Below are 6,642 nucleotides of genomic sequence, written 5' to 3' on the forward strand. Positions count from 1 at the left end.
ATGTGTTACCTTAGTCCCATAAATGTACTCCATGACCCCAAGTGAGTTATCCTAGCCCCTTTATATGTACATTCTGACCGAAAGTGAGTCACCCTAGCACCTTTATAAGTATTCCCTGTCCCCAAGTGTGTTACCTTAGTCACATAAATGAACTCCCTGACCCCAAGTGAGTTACCCTAGTCACATAGAAGTACTCCCCGACCCCAAGTCAGTTACCCTAGCCCCTATATAAGTACTCCCTGACCCCAAGTGAGATACCGTAGTCCCATAGAAGTACTCCCTGACACCAAGTGAATTACCCTAGTCACATAGAAGTACTCCCTGACCCCAAGTGAGTTACCATAGCCCCTATATAAGTACTCCCTGACCCCAAGTGAGTTACCCTAGTCCCATAGAAGTACTCCCTGACCCCAAGTGAGTTACCCTAGTCACATAGAAGTACTCCCTGACCCCAAGTGAGTTACCCTAGTCACATAGAAGTACTCCATGACCCCAAGTGAGTTACCATAGCCCCTATATAAGTACTCCCTGACCCCAAGTGAGTTACCCTAGTCCCATATAAGTAATGCTTGACCCAAAGTGAGTTACCCTAGCCCCTATATAAGTACTCCCTGACCCCAAGTGAGTTACCCTAGTCACATAGAAGTACTCCCCGACCCCAAGTCAGTTACCCTAGCCCCTATATAAGTACTCCCTGACCCCAAGTGAGTTACCCTAGTCCCATAGAAGTACTCCCTGACCCCAAGTGAATTACCCTAGTCACATAGAAGTACTCCCTGACCCCAAGTGAGTTACCATAGCCCCTATATAAGTACACCCTGACCCCAAGTGAGTTACCCTAGTCCCATAGAAGTACTCCCTGACCCCAAGTGAGTTACCCTAGTCACATAGAAGTACTCCCTGACCCCAAGTGAGTTACCCTAGTCACATAGAAGTACTCCCTGACCCCAAGTGAGTTACCATAGCCCCTATATAAGTACTCCCTGACCCCAAGTGAGTTACCCTAGTCCCATAGAAGTACTCCCTGACCCCAAGTGAGTTACCGTAGTCCCATAGAAGTACTACCTGACCCCAAGTGAGTTACCCTAGTCACATAGAAGTACTCCCTGACCCCAAGTGAGTTACCATAGCCCCTATATAAGTACTCCCTGACCCCAAGTGAGTTACCCTAGTCCCATATAAGTAATGCTTGACCCAAAGTGAGTTACCCTAGCCCCTATATAAGTACTCCCTGACCCCAAGTGAGTTACCCTAGTCACATAGAAGTACTCCCCGACCCCAAGTCAGTTACCCTAGCCCCTATATAAGTACTCCCTGACCCCAAGTGAGTTACCCTAGTCCCATAGAAGTACTCCCTGACCCCAAGTGAATTACCCTAGTCACATAGAAGTACTCCCTGACCCCAAGTGAGTTACCCTAGTCCCATAGAAGTACTCCCTGACCCCAAGTGAGTTACCCTAGTCACATAGAAGTACTCCCTGACCCCAAGTGAGTTACCCTAGTCACATAGAAGTACTCCCTGACCCCAAGTGAGTTACCATAGCCCCTATATAAGTACTCCCTGACCCCAAGTGAGTTACCCTAGTCCCATAGAAGTACTCCCTGACCCCAAGTGAGTTACCGTAGTCCCATAGAAGTACTACCTGACCCCAAGTGAGTTACCCTAGTCACATAGAAGTACTCCCTGACCCCAAGTGAGTTACCATAGCCCCTATATAAGTACTCCCTGAACCCAAGTGAGTTACCCTAGTCCCATAGAAGTACTCCCTGACCCCAAGTGAGTTACCCTAGTCACATAGAAGTACTCCCTGACCCCAAGTGAGTTACCATAGCCCCTATATAAGTACTCCCTGACCCCAAGTGAGTTACCCTAGTCCCATAGAAGTACTCCCTGACCCCAAGTGAGTTACCCTAGTCCCATAGAAGTACTACCTGACCCCAAGTGAGTTACCCTAGTCACATAGAAGTACTCCCTGACCCCAAGTGAGTTACCATAGCCCCTATATAAGTACTCCCTGACCCCAAGTGAGTTACCCTAGTCCCATAGAAGTACTCCCTGACCCCAAGTGAGTTACCCTAGTCACATAGAAGTACTCCCTGACCCCAAGTGAGTTACCATAGCCCCTATATAAGTACTCCCTGACCCCAAGTGAGTTACCCTAGTCCCATAGAAGTACTCCCTGACCCCAAATGAGTTACCCTAGTCCCATAGATGTACTCCATGACCCCAAGTGAGTTACCCTAGTCTCATAGAAGTACTCGCTGAACCCAAGTGAGTTACCATAGCCCCTATATAAGTACTCCTTGACCCCAAGTGAGTTATCGTTGCCCCTTTATATGTACTCTCTGACAGCAAGTGAGTTACCCTAGTCACATAAAAGTACTCCCTGACCCCATGTGAGTTATCCTGGCCCTTTATTTGTACTCTCTGACCGCAAGTGAGTTACCCTCGTCCTATAGAAGTACTCCCTGACCCCAAGTGAGTTACCCTAGTCACATAGAAGTATTCCCCGAACCCAATTGAGTTTCCCTAGCCCCTATATATGTACTCCCTGACCCCAAGTGAGTTACCCTAGTCCCATAGAAGTACTCCCTGACCCCAAGTGAGTTACCCTAGTCACATAGAAGTACTCCCTGACCCCAAGTGAGTTACCATAGCCCCTATATAAGTACTCCCTGACCCTAAGTGAGTTACCCTAGTCCCATAGAAGTACTCCCTGACCCCAAGTGAGTTACCCTAGTGACATAGAAGTACTCCCTGACCCCAATTGAGTTACCATAGCCCCTATATAAGTACTCCCTGACCGCAAGTGAGTTATCCTTGCCCCTTTATATGTACTCTCTGACCACAAGTGAGTTACCCTAGTCACATAAAAGTACTCTTTGACCCAAAGTGAGTTAACCTAGCCCCTTTATAAGTACTCCCTGACCCCAAGTGAGTTACCCTGGTCCCATATAAGAACTCACAGACACCAAGTGAGTTACCCTAGTCCCATATAAGTACTCCTTGACCCAAAGTGAGTTACCCTAGCCCCTTTATAAGTACTCCCTGACCCCAAGTGAGTTACCATATCACCTTTATAAGTACTCCCTGACCCCAAGTGTGTTATCCTAGCCCCTTTATATGTACTCTCTGACCGCAAGTGAGTTACCGTAGTCCCATAGTAGTACTCCCTGACCCCAAGTGAGTTATCCTAGCCCCTTTATATGCACTCTCTGACCGCAAGTGAGTTATTCACACCCCTTTATAAGTACCCCCTGACCCCAAGTGTGTTACCCTAGTCTTATATAAGTACTCCCTGAACCCAAGTGTGTTACCTTAGCCCCTTTATAAGTACTCCCCCACCCCAAGTGAGTTATCCTATCCCCTTTATATGTACTCTCTGACCGCAAGTGAGTTACCCTAGCCCCTTTATAAGTACTCCCTGACCCCCAAATGTGTTACCTTAGTCCCATAAATGTACTCCATGACCCCAAGTGAGTTATCCTAGCCCCTTTATATGTACACTCTGACCGAAAGTGAGTCACCCTAGCACCTTTATAAGTATTCCCTGTCCCCAAGTGTGTTACCTTAGTCAAATAAATGAACTCCCTGACCCCAAGTGAGTTACCCTAGTCCCATATAAGTAATGCTTGACCCAAAGTGAGTTACCCTAGCCCCTATATAAGTACTCCCTGACCCCAAGTGAGTTACCCTAGTCACATAGAAGTACTCCCCGACCCCAAGTCAGTTACCCTAGCCCCTATATAAATACTCCCTGACCCCAAGTGAGTTACCCTAGTCCCATAGAAGTACTCCCTGACCCCAAGTGAATTACCCTAGTCACATAGAAGTACTCCCTGACCCCAAGTGAGTTACCATAGCCCCTATATAAGTACTCCCTGACCCCAAGTGAGTTACCCTATTCCCATAGAAGTACTCCCTGACCCCAAGTGAGTTACCCTAGTCACATAGAAGTACTCCCTGACCCCAAGTGAGTTATCCTAGTCACATAGAAGTACTCCCTGACCCCAAGTGAGTTACCATAGCCCCTATATAAGTACCCCCTGACCCCAAGTGTGTTACCCTAGTCTTATATAAGTACTCCCTGAACCCAAGTGTGTTACCTTAGCCCCTTTATAAGTACTCCCCGACCTCAAGTGAGTTATCCTATCCCCTTTATTTGTACTCTCTGACCGCAAGTGAGCTACCCTAGCCCCTTTATAAGTACTCCCAGACCCCCAAATGTGTGATACCCTAGTCTCATATAAGTACTCCCTGAACCCAAGTGTGTTACCTTAGCCCCTTTATAAGTACTCCCCCACCCCAAGTGAGTTATCCTATCCCCTTTATATGTACTCTCTGACCGCAAGTGAGTTACCCTAGCCCCTTTATAAGTACTCCCTGACCCCCAAATGTGTTACCTTAGTCCCATAAATGTACTCCATGACCCCAAGTGAGTTATCCTAGCCCCTTTATATGTACATTCTGACCGAAAGTGAGTCACCCTAGCACCTTTATAAGTATTCCCTGTCCCCAAGTGTGTTACCTTAGTCACATAAATGAACTCCCTGACCCCAAGTGAGTTACCCTAGTCACATAGAAGTACTCCCCGACCCCAAGTCAGTTACCCTAGCCCCTATATAAGTACTCCCTGACCCCAAGTGAGATACCGTAGTCCCATAGAAGTACTCCCTGACCCCAAGTGAATTACCCTAGTCACATAGAAGTACTCCCTGACCCCAAGTGAGTTACCATAGCCCCTATATAAGTACTCCCTGACCCCAAGTGAGTTACCCTAGTCCCATAGAAGTACTCCCTGACCCCAAGTGAGTTACCCTAGTCACATAGAAGTACTCCCTGACCCCAAGTGAGTTACTCTAGTCACATAGAAGTACTCCCTGACCCCAAGTGAGTTACCATAGCCCCTATATAAGTACTCCCTGACCCCAAGTGAGTTACCCTAGTCCCATATAAGTAATGCTTGACCCAAAGTGAGTTACCCTAGCCCCTATATAAGTACTCCCTGACCCCAAGTGAGTTACCCTAGTCCCATAGAAGTACTCCCTGACCCCAAGTGAATTACCCTAGTCACATAGAAGTACTCCCTGACCCCAAGTGAGTTACCATAGCCCCTATATAAGTACACCCTGACCCCAAGTGAGTTACCCTAGTCCCATAGAAGTACTCCCTGACCCCAAGTGAGTTACCCTAGTCACATAGAAGTACTCCCTGACCCCAAGTGAGTTACCCTAGTCACATAGAAGTACTCCCTGACCCCAAGTGAGTTACCATAGCCCCTATATAAGTACTCCCTGACCCCAAGTGAGTTACCCTAGTCCCATAGAAGTACTCCCTGACCCCAAGTGAGTTACCGTAGTCCCATAGAAGTACTACCTGACCCCAAGTGAGTTACCCTAGTCACATAGAAGTACTCCCTGACCCCAAGTGAGTTACCATAGCCCCTATATAAGTACTCCCTGACCCCAAGTGAGTTACCCTAGTCCCATATAAGTAATGCTTGACCCAAAGTGAGTTACCCTAGCCCCTATATAAGTACTCCCTGACCCCAAGTGAGTTACCCTAGTCACATAGAAGTACTCCCCGACCCCAAGTCAGTTACCCTAGCCCCTATATAAGTACTCCCTGACCCCAAGTGAGTTACCCTAGTCCCATAGAAGTACTCCCTGACCCCAAGTGAATTACCCTAGTCACATAGAAGTACTCCCTGACCCCAAGTGAGTTACCCTAGTCCCATAGAAGTACTCCCTGACCCCAAGTGAGTTACCCTAGTCACATAGAAGTACTCCCTGACCCCAAGTGAGTTACCCTAGTCACATAGAAGTACTCCCTGACCCCAAGTGAGTTACCATAGCCCCTATATAAGTACTCCCTGACCCCAAGTGAGTTACCCTAGTCCCATAGAAGTACTCCCTGACCCCAAGTGAGTTACCGTAGTCCCATAGAAGTACTACCTGACCCCAAGTGAGTTACCCTAGTCACATAGAAGTACTCCCTGACCCCAAGTGAGTTACCATAGCCCCTATATAAGTACTCCCTGAACCCAAGTGAGTTACCCTAGTCCCATAGAAGTACTCCCTGACCACAAGTGAGTTACCCTAGTCACATAGAAGTACTCCCTGACCCCAAGTGAGTTACCATAGCCCCTATATAAGTACTCCCTGACCCCAAGTGAGTTACCCTAGTCCCATAGAAGTACTCCCTGACCCCAAGTGAGTTACCCTAGTCCCATAGAAGTACTACCTGACCCCAAGTGAGTTACCCTAGTCACATAGAAGTACTCCCTGACCCCAAGTGAGTTACCATAGCCCCTATATAAGTACTCCCTGACCCCAAGTGAGTTACCCTAGTCCCATAGAAGTACTCCCTGACCCCAAGTGAGTTACCCTAGTCACATAGAAGTACTCCCTGACCCCAAGTGAGTTACCATAGCCCCTATATAAGTACTCCCTGACCCCAAGTGAGTTACCTTAGTCCCATAGAAGTACTCCCTGACCCCAAGTGAGTTACCCTAGTCCCATAGATGTACTCCATGACCCCAAGTGAGTTACCCTAGTCTCATAGAAGTACTCGCTGAACCCAAGTGAGTTACCATAGCCCCTATATAAGTACTCCCTGACCCCAAGTGAGTTATCGTTGCC

Source organism: Prorops nasuta, unplaced genomic scaffold (assembly GCF_024137725.1).
Source record: "Prorops nasuta isolate Cenicafe-Biocafe unplaced genomic scaffold, Cenicafe_Pnas_1.2 PNAS00039, whole genome shotgun sequence".
NCBI classification, from domain to species: domain Eukaryota; kingdom Metazoa; phylum Arthropoda; class Insecta; order Hymenoptera; family Bethylidae; genus Prorops; species Prorops nasuta.